This window comes from Passer domesticus, chromosome 3 (genome assembly GCF_036417665.1).
Source record: "Passer domesticus isolate bPasDom1 chromosome 3, bPasDom1.hap1, whole genome shotgun sequence".
NCBI lineage: Eukaryota > Metazoa > Chordata > Aves > Passeriformes > Passeridae > Passer > Passer domesticus.
Genome location: NC_087476.1, coordinates 113,930,098 through 113,945,283, shown reverse-complemented (window position 1 = coordinate 113,945,283; position 15,186 = coordinate 113,930,098). Strand labels below are relative to the sequence as shown.

Here is a 15,186-nt window from a genome sequence, read left to right as displayed (position 1 = left end):
CACCACTGCTTCAAAATGCAGTCTTTGCTTGTGCAGTGACAACAACCAGTTTGTCACTCTTCTGATTTTACAGCACCAAACTGAAATCACAGAATATTTGGATTCTTTGGTGCTACAGGTTAGACCAGCTCCATGTGAATCCTCGGGGTCACAGGCATCTCCATCTGAAGAGGAACATTTTGCTGTGACCCTATTACTCTAAGTAGTTTCCAGGTTTTTTGCCAGAGAAAGGGTACTCAGAAACAACTGACATGACTGCTGGAGGATGTGTATTCAGACACTTACACTGCTCATGTTTGTCAAAGCAAAGCCAATGAACACGCAGAGTATTTTTCTCCTGTGTGCACCTCTGCAGTTATTTTCCTTTTCTTCCCCCCAATTGCACCGTACAAACCACAACCTGTAAAAATTTGAGTCTCCAAAGTGAAGACAACAAAATTTGGACTCTTAATAACCACAGATGTAATCTGCAATCTTAATAGCTACATGTATAGTATTAAATAACTCTACTGGAAGCATTTTACAGCTGTCTGCAGATATGAATTTGCTGTAGAGAGAAAGAAAGACAAAAAAACCTTATCCAAACACACTGCACATTTTCTCTAATACTGTCCTCGGAAGAAAAAGCATTCTAAACCCTGAGAGCATCCTTCCTCAAGTTAAATGTGTTGTGGTGGTGCCTGTGTACACCAGTACTGCATTACATCTGCATTTGTATAAGGAGAGCCCTCCCCTGTGTGTGAGATTTATTCCAGAGTGTGTGGCTCCAGTGGTGTGAGACATCTGCCTGCCCAGCTAATGAGAGGAGACTTCATTTAATTCCTACAAATGAGTTTATCCTACACACACCCTGGCATGATCTGTAGTTACCAAAACTGCCAATAAAATGTCACCTTGTCCAGTAAAATCAGTCTTTGTATTAGGAGCAAGGTAATTTGAAATTAATACAGACCATCAACTTGCAGCTACTTTAAAGATGACAGTTAATTAATGATAATTAAAACTAAGTCATTTAAATACATGAATGTAGGAAAGTGTATTCTCTGTTCTGGCTGCTTTTTAGAATACACAAATATCCCCCTCAATGTGCCAGTTAATGCATCATCTTGAGTTTAAGACCATCAAAGCATCTTTTAATTGTTGCTAATGCTCTGTTTACACCAGATTAATATCTAATTAATTGCAATTTGAATATTTAATCTATCTGGAAAGTTTGGAATTTTTTTTTTTTCTGCTTCATTACACACAGAGGCTACAGCTCCCCTCCAGTGATTTTGAAGGCACAGTTCAACAGATTGCTCTCTGGAGCAACTCCTGCCACTCCCGCTCCATGTTCTGTCCAGGGATGGGGGGTTACACCCCACCACCACCATGGCCAGTCCCACACAGACCCTGGCACCTCTGCCCCTGCAGCACACTCCTGGCTACCGATCCTGCTCCAGGAGGGCTTGTGCTCCTGGAGTGCCAATTCCAGAAAGGTCTCAGTGCATTGCCAGCCTCTTCCTGCTGAAGAACTGACCCCTTGCGGGATGCTTCAGTGATACCCCATCCAGGAGGATGGGCACTTCCCCAATGTCACCCCACTGCCACCGACAGCAGCCACCACTGCTGCCTCCTTGCCTCAGCCAGCCCTTTCCCCAACTCAGCTGTCACTGCTCTCAAACTAGAGGATGGGAAGGAGAAGAAATTCAGCCCGGCACCCCTCCGGAGCAGGATAGCGAGGGGAAGGGGCAGCTGCGGCTGTCAGGAGCTCAGCATCTCCGCTGCCAACCTTCCCTGGGCTGGCAGAGCGGAGCTGGGGGAAAAGCTGCTCTGCCACAGCGCGCTAGATGGGATTCCTCACGGGGAAGAGGAGGGAAGGGAAAAGGAGAACCCCGCGCGCACTTTCCCTTCCAGTGTTCCCAATCTCGCCGCGCACTGGAAAAGCCTCTTCTCCCCCCAGCCCCCGCCGGGCAAGACCGGGCAGGGTGATCCGGGCTTTCCGCAGGGCACCGGGGAAGCACCTCTGCGGGCGGCCCCGCTCAGTCCCCGCGCTTCCCTGCGCTCCCCCCGGAGCCCCTCGGCCGCGGCGGCTGCGGGAGCTCCGCGCTCCGGAGGATGCTCCGGAGGGTGCGGCGGAGCGGGCATTTGGTGCATCGCTGCCCGGAGGGGATCGGACGGGGTGGGCTGGGGGGGGTCACTCACCTCCCTGCAAGGTGACCCGCGGCGCGGAGCTCCCGCTGGCGCGGCCGGAGGGGCGGCTCAGCGCCCGGGCGCTCCGCCCGGCAGCATGCCCGCGGCGGGGGCGGCGGCGGGGACCGGGCCCGGGGCTGCACAGCGCCACAGGAGAAGGGGCTGCGCCGCCTGCACCGCCTCGGCGGCACTGTGGGCTCGGGAGGAGGAGGAGGGAAAGGAGGAGGGAGGGAGGGAGAGAGAAAGAGAGAGAGAGAGAGAGAGGCAGGCGGAGTGAGAGAGGCAGGAGCTGGAGCCCTGCGCGGCAGCGCGGCCAACTTTCCTCCTGCAGCGCAGCAGGAGCAGCCTCCCATCCCTCGGTGTGTAACCCCCGCCCCGGGTGAGTATGGCGAAACCCTCCCTTCTCTGACCCCCTTCTCCTCCGTCTCCTCCTCCTCCTCCTCTCCAGGCCTTCCTCCCGGCCAGGTCTGCTCTGCTCCCCACACGGCGGGGCTCAGCGAGCCTCGGCCCAGCCCGGCTGCCCCTCACCTCGCCCTGCCGCGGCGGGACCCAGCGCTGCTCCCCCGCCGCCAGCGCTGCCAGCAGCCCCGGACAGCTCCCCGGCACGGTGGGGAAGCTCCAGCAGCTCTGGAGAACTTTAAATGTTTGTGTTTTATTTTTTAGCGCAGTGACCGGCGCACTTGGGCTGCATCCCGGGGCACTGAGGGGTGTTCCCCGCTTTCCTAACAATCCTGCATAACGGGGGTAAGCCGTGCTCATTCACTCCTCTTCCCATTCCCAACAGGCCTGCTAGCCAAGTCATTTGCCTGAAAGCTTCTCTGTCGCCACTTCTTTCTAGATGCTTCAACATCCCCGGCTCAAGATGCTGCTGGGAAATCACATGTTCTGTTTAGATCACTGCTTCCCTTTGCCTCTACAGGGAGAGAGACACGAGGATGGAAAGCCCTGGTGCGTTTTTGTTGCCTCCATCTCTCCAGGTTATGGCTTTTGCCTCTCATTGCTTGCTTATTGTTTGTTATTCACAGTCCCAAAAGAAGGCATGGCAAATCTTTGCTGAAGGAGAATGTTCAAGATTCAAAACGCACGTTAACTAACTTGATCCCATCTTAGGGTTTTTCTCCAGCCCTGTTTTCTGCTCTTCAACAAAATTTTATTGGTGTTCCAAACTCACTTTGTGTTTAGTATATCCTAGTGGTGTTCACAGAAGATTTTTCTCTCCTTCTAAATATCTGGTCCTTTGTTCATTGCTGAGTTGATCCAGACTGCAGGGAGGTTTTGTGTCTTACAGAAAACAGTTTCTTCCTTAATGTAATAGTCACTGGGAGACAATTCATACATAATCAGCAGAAAGAAATAGCCCCAAATTATGATCATCCTGATTCTCCAGAGTGTTTCTCACCTTTGCTTTCTTGTGAATAGAAGTCTCTAAATCACTGTCATTATGCCTTTACCAAGTAATACTTTTAGGCCTTTCCATCCTGGTTATACAGGGACATGACTTTAAGGGGGGTTGGTTTGCAGCCAAAGGTATTTCAGCTCCTACACTACAAATTCATCAGTCATCAATGCTACTGATTGGAGATACCAGCTGGTTTGGATGGATGGTGAACTCCTGCTGAAATTCATTTTTCCAGTGACCAAATGTACTTATGAAATAGGGGGATATCCAAACAGATTTGTTGGGATTTTTTTTTTTTTTGAAAGAAAAAAAAAATCATTTATGCAGAATGGACTGGGGAACGGATTTCTGGATCATCAAGTCAAACATTCTTGCTTCCAGGCAGTTTGTTTCCTTCTGACACTTCCAAAATATCGGGGTTTTTTTTCCATAATGTTATCAAAGTGAGATTCAGTAACATCAGGGAAGTAATAGTTTCCTCTAACACTGTTTCTCTGTGTTTGCCATTCTCCCTGAACTAAACTAAGCACATTCCTCCTTCAGTCTGTGAAGACCATGGGACTTTGTGTCCATGAGGAAATCTGATCTCATTTGGTTTACTTGAATTTTTCAGCAGAACCAAGAAGATCTAAGTAGAGGAGCAATCAGAATCCAGCAATGACAGGGGCTGCAACTCTTGCTACAGACCAGAGCATACTTCTCCCATTTTTTTAAATCGGCCTCTTCTCTTGCCCAAAGCCAATACACTAAATAACTCATAACTAACTAGTGTTAATTATGCCACTTTCCTATGGCACTACATGTGCCATAAATTGTCCTGTTCCTTTTGCTGGAAAGCTGATGACTATGCCTGATTTGATTTTAATAGTTGCAGCTCTCTGGTACCCTGCTGATTTTTGGAGAAGGTTCTTCAAATAGCAACAGAAAGGGGCTTGTGGTGGGGCAGGTGAACTGCAGCAGGCTCGTTTGTGGTTTGGTGGATTCTCTTCAGGTGCAGCAGCATCACTGAGAGTCCTCCTCAATACCAGGCTGTGCACTGCATCCTTAATGCATTGTGCCAGCACATTTCACAGCTTCTCGTGGCAAGAACTTGTGGGGTCAGGTGTCTAGCAGTGGTAACCAACCCTTTCTTTTTGTCTCCAAAGGTGCTTTTCTCCACAGCTGATGGAGATGCACCTCAGCAGGAAAGTTTCTGTGCAGACAGAAACACAAAGTGCTGCACTGACAGGGATCAACACAAAGAGGTATCTGAAAGGGGCAGAGGTGGGGAGGAAGAAAGTCCACCTCCCTGGGTCTGATGGCTGTTGGAGCAGGACAGCCCATGATGGCTTGTGAGCCTCCATGGTCCTTCATTTCTGCCTGTGAGGAGTTGGGGATTTGGGAGCCATCAAGGCAGGATGTCAAAAAGGAAATGCCGCCTGGAAGAAGAAATTACCAGACATGTACAATCAGCTTTTCTTACAAAATGGAGGTTTGTAGGAGTCAAAGAAGGGATGAGACTCTGCAGGCATATATCACTATAGCTTCAGGGCAATCATATCACCACGGGTCACTCTGAGCAGGGCTGTTACAGGGCTAGTGCTAACCCAACAATTGGCCACTGCCTTCAGTGGAAGCACCCTAAGGAACAGCACCTGGCTGGGGAGTCACACCGTCCTGATCTTTGGTCCCCTCTGGTGAGCCCTTGGAGACAGAGCTGCTCTGCAAGCCCCAGGACCAAACCACATGGGAGCCAGCACAGCGTGAGAGCAGGAGAGAGTCCTGCTCTGGAAGCCACACAGCCAGTGCTGCAGGAACTGCTTTGTCTAGCCAGCATTCCAGGACTTCAGGAGAATCCCAAACTGCTGCATCCACTGATGTGCTAAAATGCTCGTGGGAGAGTCACGTTTCAGTGTGGTTCTCAGCTGCCCAAAGCCAGAATTTGGGATAATGTGATGCAGGCTCGGGACACCACGAGTGAGGAAGTGGAAAGGCAGAGCCTTGCGAGTGCGTTGGTGGGCTGTAGGAAGAGCAGCAGCACCACCTATCACCGGAGAGGGAAGGACAGAGGACAGACCAGGTGCTGCTCCTCCTGCCTCTTCTCAGTACAAGAATGGAGCCCAGATTTTCGGGATCACCACAGAGAAACTTCATTCTTCTAGCAGAAGAACCTGGCTTAAATCTTCAACTGCAGTCCTTCTGCTAAATCTTCCTGTGGTGCACAGCTAGCAGAAGGAGATGGAGGGGATGGAAAGGTGAAGGTTTTGGAGAAGGGCTGAGAGCTGGAATTTACAGTGGTAATGAACCAGAATAAAAAGAATAACCTCCAGGTCTACAATACCCAAAGAACTGCTCATCACTCAGAGGGCACAACAAGGCCCCAGGACCCTGTGCTCCAGGTTGTGCAGGGCTTTTGTCTCCTGGGTTCTGCCAGTCAAAAATCCTGGCACCAGAATTATTGGTATGGTCTCAACCATATGTGGCTTGATTATAATTCAGAGTGATGGAACAGAGCAATCAGCAAGTAGCCCAAAATCTGCAATTTTTTCTTGCCAAAGGCAAAAAGAATCTTTCTATGTAATTGGATCCAACCCCAAAGGCGTAGCCAGGAGTGCTTTTAACTTTCTGAGAAAGAAAAATTGGTTAGCTGGAATGGCTGAGCTCTGTGGGTGCTGAGGTTCATGTTGATTTGTTTGCTGGTAGTTCTGAAACCAGAATAAAAATGAGAGTTTGGATTAAGCCAGGCTGAGCACGTTTTTTTCTTACTCTGTATTCACAGCAAATCGACAAGCAAAAGATACAATTTTTTGGCTGAGTGAATGATGTAGCTTAGCTCAAGATCAAATATTTCATTGCTTTGAACTCTTCTTTATAAACTGGATATGCATACTTACTTGCAACAGAGGAAAAATCTAAACACAATCACTGTCTGCCTAATTAAACCAGAAGTGGCTGCTAGATATCATCTGCCAGGAGGATGAAGGAGGTCTTTGCATCTGGTGCTAAATTAATTTGGAGGGACCTGTTAGGAAAGGTGGGACAGCACTAACCTTTTATATATTCCAGTCCCTAGGAAGGGTTGTCTGTATCTCCTTTGCCTTAGACAAGTTGCTTGAATTCAGCAAGAGCAGCCCAGTTTCTCATTTGTCCAGGAGCTGAGAGACTCAGAGGCTCAGAAAAAAAACCTGCACTGCCTTTCTTTTGCCATCTGTGCCTTGCCTCACTGCATACAGCTCCCGTGTTTGAACTTTTTGGGATTCTTCCAGGAAGTCTTACAGCAAGTTCTGGCACCAGTTCCTTCCTGTCCAAAAGGTGGCTCTTTGACCAGCATGGGCATCTCCAAGAGAGAGGGAACTGTGTCATTTTTTGTGCTGCCTTGCACTGGCCTTTGGAGGCAGAGAGGAAGGGCACAGGTTAGTGCTAATTGAGATGTGGCCATCTGTCAGACAGAAAACATGCCAAGGCCACCTTGTGACTTTTTTATAGAGGAAGGAACCAGCCACTGGTGAAATATTTAGGTGCTGCAGACATTGAACCAAGTCAGCCAAATATCTGAGATTATAAAGTTCCTCTTGTTTGTGATTTAGGATCTCCTGGATTATCTAGCATCTCACCTTTAATGCCTTTTCATCCACAGTGAAAGTGCTTTGTTGAAATCAGACACTTTTTTGGAGCTGAGTGCCATGAAAATTGACTCATTATGGATTGCTCAGGCACCCAGTAGGTAGGAACCTGTGTATAAACATGGTAAGAGACAGTACTTTCCCCAAAAACCTGATACTTTTTGTAGCCAAGACAGTAAAAGCAGGAGTTGGAGGCATCTAGTCCTGTAAGGAATCTCAGACCTGGATTTATATCTGGGCATGCTGATGGGTTAAATTAATTACTGATGGGTAAATTTATATTGAATGGATTTCAGATCATCACACTGAGTGGGTTCACCCCCTTAGATTATTGGGCACGTGGAGAAGCCCTGGATCATCCAGGCAGTGCCAAGGGACTCAGCACAAGTCATCTGTGGGAGATGCAACACCCTGGGGCAGCAGCTGGAAGCAGGAGGATGCTGGGCTGAGTCTTCTGCGTGTGATTCCCACCTTGGCAGTTATGATTTAAGGAGAGTGCCAGGCTCTTTTCTTGCTGCCTGCAGCCTACACAGTGTGGGTGAAGCCCCATAGCTTCGAATCCTCAACAGCTCCTGTGCACAAAGGACATGATGGGTTCCAAATTCTCCATCGTCCTTCAGATTCAAACTGGACAGTGCCTGTCCTGTAACATTAGAAAAATGCTTTGGTGTTGGTAAAACCAAAAGAAAATTCCTTTTTCTTTCTGCACTAACAGGCTGGGAAAATAAAGAGGAGTTTGGATTTCCACTTCCAGTCTCCTGCTGCATCTCCCCCCATAAGGACACATCCCACTGCTCCTCAGGATGCCTGACAAGAGCCTGCAGACCTCCTAAGGCATGGAGCCAGTTTTAGGGCCTGGCCTCAGCGTTGTCTGCCTGGACAGACCATGGAAAACCACTGGGCACAGCAAGAGAGGGTCCTGAACCTGAGAAAGAACAGGAGCGAGAAGCTGAGGAAAGTATAGATAGCTCCATGAGAACCAGTCAGATTTCCCAGGTGGGGAGGGGAAAGATACTGATATGAAAACATGTGGAAGGGCAAAGGTGAGGAGACAGGCCAGAAGAACAGAACATTGTGGCTTGTAAGCAGTGTAGCTGAGGAAAAATGGCTTGAATACTCTCCAGTGGCCCCACAACATTTCACTAGATCCACTAAAAGAATTAATCCATCTGGCTGAAAAATACCTAGCTGCCAGGAATGCTCATTGAATTAACTGATTGAATTGAAGAGGGGAACATAAATTTATTTTTCTTATTAATTTCCCTGTGCTTACCTGTCTTTTATATATGATGAGTGGGGTTTTTTTTTCACATGGAGTAACTTCTTAAAGGAGAGGACGGGTTTTTTCCCAAAGCACATGTCCTAACAAATACCCTAGAGGTACTCTGGAGATTCTCTGCATGTCCTGTGTGAGGCAGAAAGCCTAGGAGCTTGTGTTCCTAGTGCCTTAACTCCCAGGATGGCATCCTGCTCTGGCTATGGAGATGTTTTGGGGCAGGCATGCTCCTCTTGTCCTAGCCTAGCCAGAACTTCCAGGCTCAGAACACCAGGGCATGGGTTGGGATGAGTACAGGAAAGTTTCTTAGGAAGTCTGGAGCCTCAAAGGCTCTTATCATTCCAGAGAAATATTTTTTTTTTAAAAGAATGATCTTGAAAAAAAAGCAGCTTTTTGTCTTTTGTCCTTCATGGGAAGAGGTCTGGATCCCAAACTCCTTCTCCTTTTCACCTTACTCGTCAATTCCAAAAATTCATATCTTGCCTACAATGAAGGGATCACCCACAGCTTGTGGTTCTCTGCTGGTCTCCTTGTATATTACAATATGTATTTGCATATATAGCAGAATTTTGAGCTACCTTCTCAGTAAAGAGATCTGTAGTGGAAAAGGAAGACATTTTCCATGTAGAGACAATACTAAAGGTGGACAGGGACATGTCAGGGCTCTGGTGCTCAAGAAAAATCTCCCAATTGAAATCAGTCAAGGGTTGTGCTTCCAAATTAATTGCATGCTTCTGTCCTTAGCATCTGGGCATGGAATCAAAACTGATGAGCCAACAAAGCAGCACTGAGCTGCTCCTGAGAGCAGTCACCATCAATAACGAGAAATACTAGGAGAAATACTCTTTGAAATTCAAATCACAAGGGGCATCATTTAAAAGGGAACGCAGGGGGAGCAGAAATACCATGCACCTTGCATTAATTGTCATGCATGTGACAAAATCTTCAGTGTTGCTGTTACTTAGCACCACAAAATTTATTCCCAGATTATTAATACCATAGCAGGGATGAAGTAATTAAACTGGCAGCCCATTTCCTCCAAACTGGAGGCCAGGCCTTCAGCTGGTGTAAATCAGGGCAGCTACACTGCAGTGACTTGGTTTTACAACCAGCTGGGAAACAGAGCCATTTATTCTACAAAGGGAGAGCTGAAAAAGAGCTCGAACCCTTCATCACTCCATATTGTCCCTTCTGCCCCAGAGGGAGGGTAAGGAAGCAGGGCTGAAGTCACTGCTCACCTGGAACCGCTCCCAGAGCATGCTGCAAACAATCTGGAAATGGCTCCCAGCGGATTTCACCAATTAAATTTGGAAGGTTAAATATTTAATAACATGCTAGTGGTTTCTTCCAAATTGGCACACCCTGTATCCTATTCCTTTTCTACCCAAAACTACCAGAAATACTCACAGATCTGTTATGGCAGAAATGCTGTATTATGTGGGCAGGAAAAATCTGGTTTAGAGTTCATCAGCCTGTCCTCCCCTTTCAAGCCCTCTACCTTTCTGCCTGCCTTCCTGGCTACATTTGGAGACATTCCTTCAGTGTGATCCAAATTCTTAAGCTCCTGTGGCATCCCAAAGTGCCAGAGGTATCAGACATACATCATCTTATTGTATGGTTGCACAAAATGTGTACATGGTAAACAGCCACTTCTTCCAGATGAACTTTGTCGTTTTTTGGGCTTTCTTTCTTTCTTTCTTTCTTTCTTTCTTTCTTTCTTTCTTTCTTTCTTTCTTTCTTTCCTTCTTTCCTTCTTTCCTTCTTTCCTTCTTTCCTTCTTTCCTTCTTTCCTTCTTTCTTTCCATTTCTAAGATAGAGTTTTATACTCTTCTTTAGTCAAGGCTGAGTTTTACAGGCACCATCTGGCCCTGAATTTTTCCATTAAAATTGCCTTTCAGCAGAAATTCTTGGAGGTTTTGGGGGGTTTTGTGGTTTTGTTCTCTCTTTCCTTCTTTTCAGCAGGTGTTTGTTCTCATTGAGAACTTTGGTGGCTTCCAAAATGAAAAATTAACTTTTCTCCACAATGTTTAGGTGTTGCAACTCCCCATTTTTTCTTTCATAGAAAACTGCAGTGTTTAAGGGAGTGTTTTGTTTTGGGGCATATTTTTGGAAGAAATATCACAACTTCTGATTAAGAACCTCTCCATATTTCACAGCTCTTTCCACATTCCACAGGGGGCCCTCCAATTAAAGATACTTTGGATGAATAACCCAATACTTTTGAAGTCCAAATGTCTGTATTTTTGGTGCTAGATCATTGCTAATATTTTTCTTCTTCTTTCTTCTACTGACAAAATATCACTTTGTTACACCAGTTTTTATTGGTGTCTTGGAATTTTTCTTTGCTTGATTACTATAGATTCTCTCACAATAACTTGTCTCCATTTTAAATGCCTCTTACCTGCAAGCAATTAGTCTGCCAGCTTTACCCACCTCTTGTAATCCACCTGTTCTATAAATTACTGCAATCACTGGGACAGGCACCTCCCTCTTTCTTACATTTCTGTGTAACACTTAAAGGGGAGGCAGAGAGAATCTAAGACTTGGGGGATTTACAACAGCCTCTGCATTTCATAATTAATTAATAATAACAATATTGAAAAAGTGGCTTTTGCCTCCTTTTTCAGTCCAAAAATTCCATTTTCTCCAGGGAAATAGGGAGCAGGGTCCCAATGGGGAATTGTCTACTGGTCACCAAGAGGAAAACCAGCAAATGATGCTGAGCATATAAAGTGCAGAAATCAGTCCAGGCTGCTCAAGATAGTTGACAAGGCAGAGCTACTGGACCTGAATTGCCATGTCCAGCACAGTTCTAACCTCAGAGGTGGTCAGTCAAAGCTTTGGCACCTCCAACCATTGGAATGTCCAGCTACAACATGGCTACAGAGAAGGCAAGGAAGGAGATGTTTGCATTTTGTGTAAAACAGCTTCAGCTCGGGTGATTAGACTGATACTCATTGGGTAAAACCCTAAGGATCCTATGGCCCTATCCTAACTCTACTTTTTCAAAAGTATAAAACATATGAACAGTTGGCTCTACACTTAACAAAAACAGAAGTGTGCCTATAATCTCAGTTTTTCATATGCCAGAAGACTTGGATGCAGGCTGCAGAGGCTGTGATTTCAGGTGGTTTAGTAAGGGTTTATGTTTGGTCCATCTTCTCTGTCTGAACACATCTTCTCTCATCATTATCATTGCTTCATATTTTTGTGGACAAAGCTAAGGAGTTTCACTGGAGTAATTCTCTGGGATGCACTGAAACCCAAATGTCTCATTTTTAGGGCCTGTTAAACTTAGGTGGGATGAGAAAGTATTCAAGCATCTTGGAAAAATCCTGAGGAGATTGTTGTCTTTGATCCCTGAAATCTGAACCTTCAAGGAAAATGTTCACTGCAAAGCAAATTTAAAGACTGTTGAGGTGCTTTGTTGCAGTGTGTGCTTTCTCCTCCCTCCACTGCTTTGCTGCTAGACAATGTTATGCCTTGGCTTTTTCAAACACAGATTTTCCATGTGTCTCAAGTATCACCTGCAGTATTCTCCTAAAAATCACTTCTAACACTCCTGTCCTGAGCACTTCTCCTATTGAAGGATCATGAAATTCTCTAATTCTCTTGGACTTGAGGGTCTGCAGTTTGCTCCACAAGGACCCTTGAGCATAGTTTTGCTCCAAATGCAGTTGTTGGGGAAAAGTATTGGGTTCATCTCCAGGCTGACCCAGCTGGTCCTCTGGCATTTCAGTCTCAAAGCAAACTTCACTGAGGGTAGTAAGTTAATTTTTAACTGCATGTTTCAGTATTTCCTCCTCTTGTCTGAAGTCAGAATTTCCAAGAATCACAGAATAGCTGGTCTCTGAAGGGAGCCATAAAGGCCATCTTGTCCAACCCCTGCAGTAAGCAGAGACATCTTCCACTAGACCAGGTTGCTCAGAGCTCCATCCAACCTGACCTCCAAAGTTTTCAGGGATAGGGCATTTATCACCTCTCTGAACAACCTGTTCCAGTGGTTCAGCACTTTCACCATCAAAAATTTCTTCCTTATACCTAATCGGAATCTCTCTTCTTTTAGGGCAGATTTCTTCAGAGCTTTGTATTTCCTAAAGGAGAGTAAAAATCACCTCAGTGACAGCACAGGCTTGATATGGAGAGGCTTCAGAGGAGCCTCAGCTCTGGCTGAGATGCTGCCCATGGACATCAGAGGTAAAGGCATTACTCCAGGAATGAATCTGGCCCCTGAGCAGACTGCAGGAGGCTGGCACCAACCTGCTCCAGGCTGGGAGATGGTTTCCACTGGGACACTGAGAGCTGTAGCTCCCAGCTGACCCTGTGTTTGGGCCCAGCAAGAAATGCTCAGAGAAGCAGCAGCTAGAGCACTGTAACCACAGTGACAGCAGTTTGTCAGAGCTACAGACTTGTCCCCACTGCTGGGTGAAGTTGAGCTGAAAGCTGAGGTGAGGGTTCAGCTGTTCCTGGAGTCAGGACAGCTCTGGCCAAGCAGGGGAGGCTGTGCCAGAGCTGCTCCTTTGTGTCCCTCACCCTTCCCACAGGTCCTGTGTCTGCCCCAGCTGACATGGATGCTGAGCAGGGGCAAGTGGAAGCACTCAGCCAAGCACTGAGTGTTTGATGCTGCTGCCTGATTGATTTTAAGCTGTGCTTGCTTGGCAGCACCCCCAGGACCGGTTACGTAAGATCGGACGTGTTTGTTTCCTGCTGGTAAACCCCTCGTGTGCTGGTAACAGCTGAAGAGCCTGCACTGAAAACTGGAGCTGCAGCCCTGCTTGGCTGACACTGCCAGCCCTGCCCTCCACCCCCAGGGCCCGTGGTGGGACAGCAGTGTCACTGTCCCCAGCAGTGACACACTGCAGTGAGCAGTGGCCAAGTCTCAGCTGCCCTCCTTCCCCCCAAGGCTGGCTCCAGCAAGGGACATCCGTGTGTCCATACTTGTGTTTGTGGCCTCTCCATGCCTTCTGTGGTGTTTCCCCACTTCAGGGAGCTGGTGCTCACTTCTTTTCAAGGGGCAGGTACTCCACTCCACCAGAACTGGGTGAGAAAAAGCATTGCAGGACTGCTCCTGGGATTGCAGGGACCTGCTGTTGCAGGAATCTTTAAAATCGCCTTCACATGTGATGAGGAGTGTTTCAAGTCTGTTTGTACTCAAAATGATGTTCAGTTGGGGGAAAAAAGGCCAGGTGGAGAAAAAATCTTCAAAGATCCCTTGTCAATACCACCCAACTTCATTGTTTTAAGTTTTGCCTAATTATCTACAATAACACAGAAGGAGAGAGACAAACTATGCAACCCTGGTGAGATCAGTTGTTGTTCTTGCCAGATTTTCAGAACGAGCCTCTGAGGAGTCTCAGAAAAGAGAAAGGATGGCACAGCAAACATGGTAGAGTTGCAAAACAGCAGCTTTGATGTCTGAGGCAGGAAAAGCTTCTTTTTTGGGGGGAAAACAATGTACTTTTTTTTGGGCTTTTTCACAGTCCATTCAAAAGGTGAAGGACCAACCATTGCAGCCAGCAGCACAGGCCAGCATCTCAGCTGCAATGGATGGCAGAGTTTGTCAATCACTCCTCGGGGTACAGCTGCTTGCTCTTCCCAGAATTCTACCAGGAGAAGTGCCCTGGCCAGACAGAGATGTTGGCAGCCCTCAGCTCTTTGCACAGCTGTAAGGAGGAAACAACAGAGCTTTCCCAGCCCCTGCAGTAACCTACAGCACCCTCTCTGCATTTCTTAGAGGTTTCTAGTCACAGTCCCATCAGAACTATGGAGAAACCTGGAGCTGCTGTGGGCAGTGGAAGTTTTGCTTCTGACCTGCCCATCTGCCTTTTGTCATGACTGGTCTGCTTGTGCCCTGGCAAGAAGAGCTCCAAAGAACAACAGTTTCCTGCTGGTGATGTGAGATGCTGTTAATTTGTGCCATGCTGGAGGTGGAAGCTCCCTGGCACACTGTAAATTTGTAATGGGCTGTTATCCCTAAGGGGAACCTGACTGGGCAGCTGCAATCCGATGGCACTACCTAAAGGGAGACGAGGAAGAGCCAACTCTTTCTCTTGGTGAGAGAGCTTTGACTGTTTAGGAGATGATGAGGAGCATGGGGAAGCTTCTTAAACTTTCCTCAATAGCTCATTTCAGTAATTGAGACTCGTACTAGCTGCATGCTTAAGCAGACTATCAATCTCAGCTCTGTATGCCACCAAATTACTGGCAAAAGGGGAGAAGATGAGCTAGGCTTGACTAATAAATCTGCCCTAATCATCACATTAAGGGTTATCTTCATGGGACTGCTGTTGTAAATCTGGTTATAAAGAAGATACTAAATAAGGAGCATTGGGGGGAGTCTTATCCATGTCAGGAAGTATTTTCTGAGTTGTCTCAGTATGCAAAGAAAGGCTGGGCTAAATGTATCTGTTGAAACATTTCAGTAGGCAGAAAAGTCTTTTTCTGAGAACTCGAAAATTTTCCCACCCCATTTGTGTTCCTCTTTTATTTTTACTTCATATGCTGTGTTTAGCAATAAAGATTTTTCAGTCAATTTATTTCCAAACCAGTTCTTTCTAACGTTTGCTCTTTGGGGGTCTCAGTCTTTCAGCTCTCTTGGTCCCCAGCTTGTGGCTGAGGGTCAAGGGACAGCAGAGCACTTCTCTGGGAGGTGATTAACCCCATGCAAAGAAATAAAAAATAAAATAAAAAATATTTAAAAGTAAGAGGGACACCAGAATAAATATAATTAATATTTA

At 46.7% G+C, this 15,186-nt stretch overlaps 1 protein-coding gene and 1 long non-coding RNA gene across 4 annotated transcripts in view; one reads left to right on the top strand and one right to left on the bottom strand.

Annotated features, from left to right (window-relative positions):
- The window catches only part of SYNDIG1 (synapse differentiation inducing 1), a 49,011-nt gene extending 46,649 nt beyond the window's left edge, over positions 1-2,362 (bottom strand). Inside the window, exon 1 of one of the 2 annotated variants that reach the window (XM_064415255.1) lies at positions 2,185-2,362. The gene's annotated coding sequence lies outside the window, so the exon portion shown is untranslated. The remainder of the gene's footprint in view (positions 1-2,184) is intronic. The other variant, XM_064415257.1, reaches the window with a different exon arrangement.
- Positions 2,363-2,414: 52 nt separating this feature from the next.
- On the top strand, positions 2,415-6,289 carry LOC135297557 (uncharacterized). 2 transcript variants are annotated; one of them, XR_010359511.1, is made up of 3 exons: positions 2,415-2,551; positions 2,836-2,916; positions 3,011-6,289. It is a non-coding gene; the product is annotated as an uncharacterized LOC135297557 (long non-coding RNA). The 2 variants fall into 2 exon arrangements; XR_010359510.1 differs by having other exon boundaries at positions 2,836-6,289.
- Positions 6,290-15,186: the final 8,897 nt, after the last annotated feature.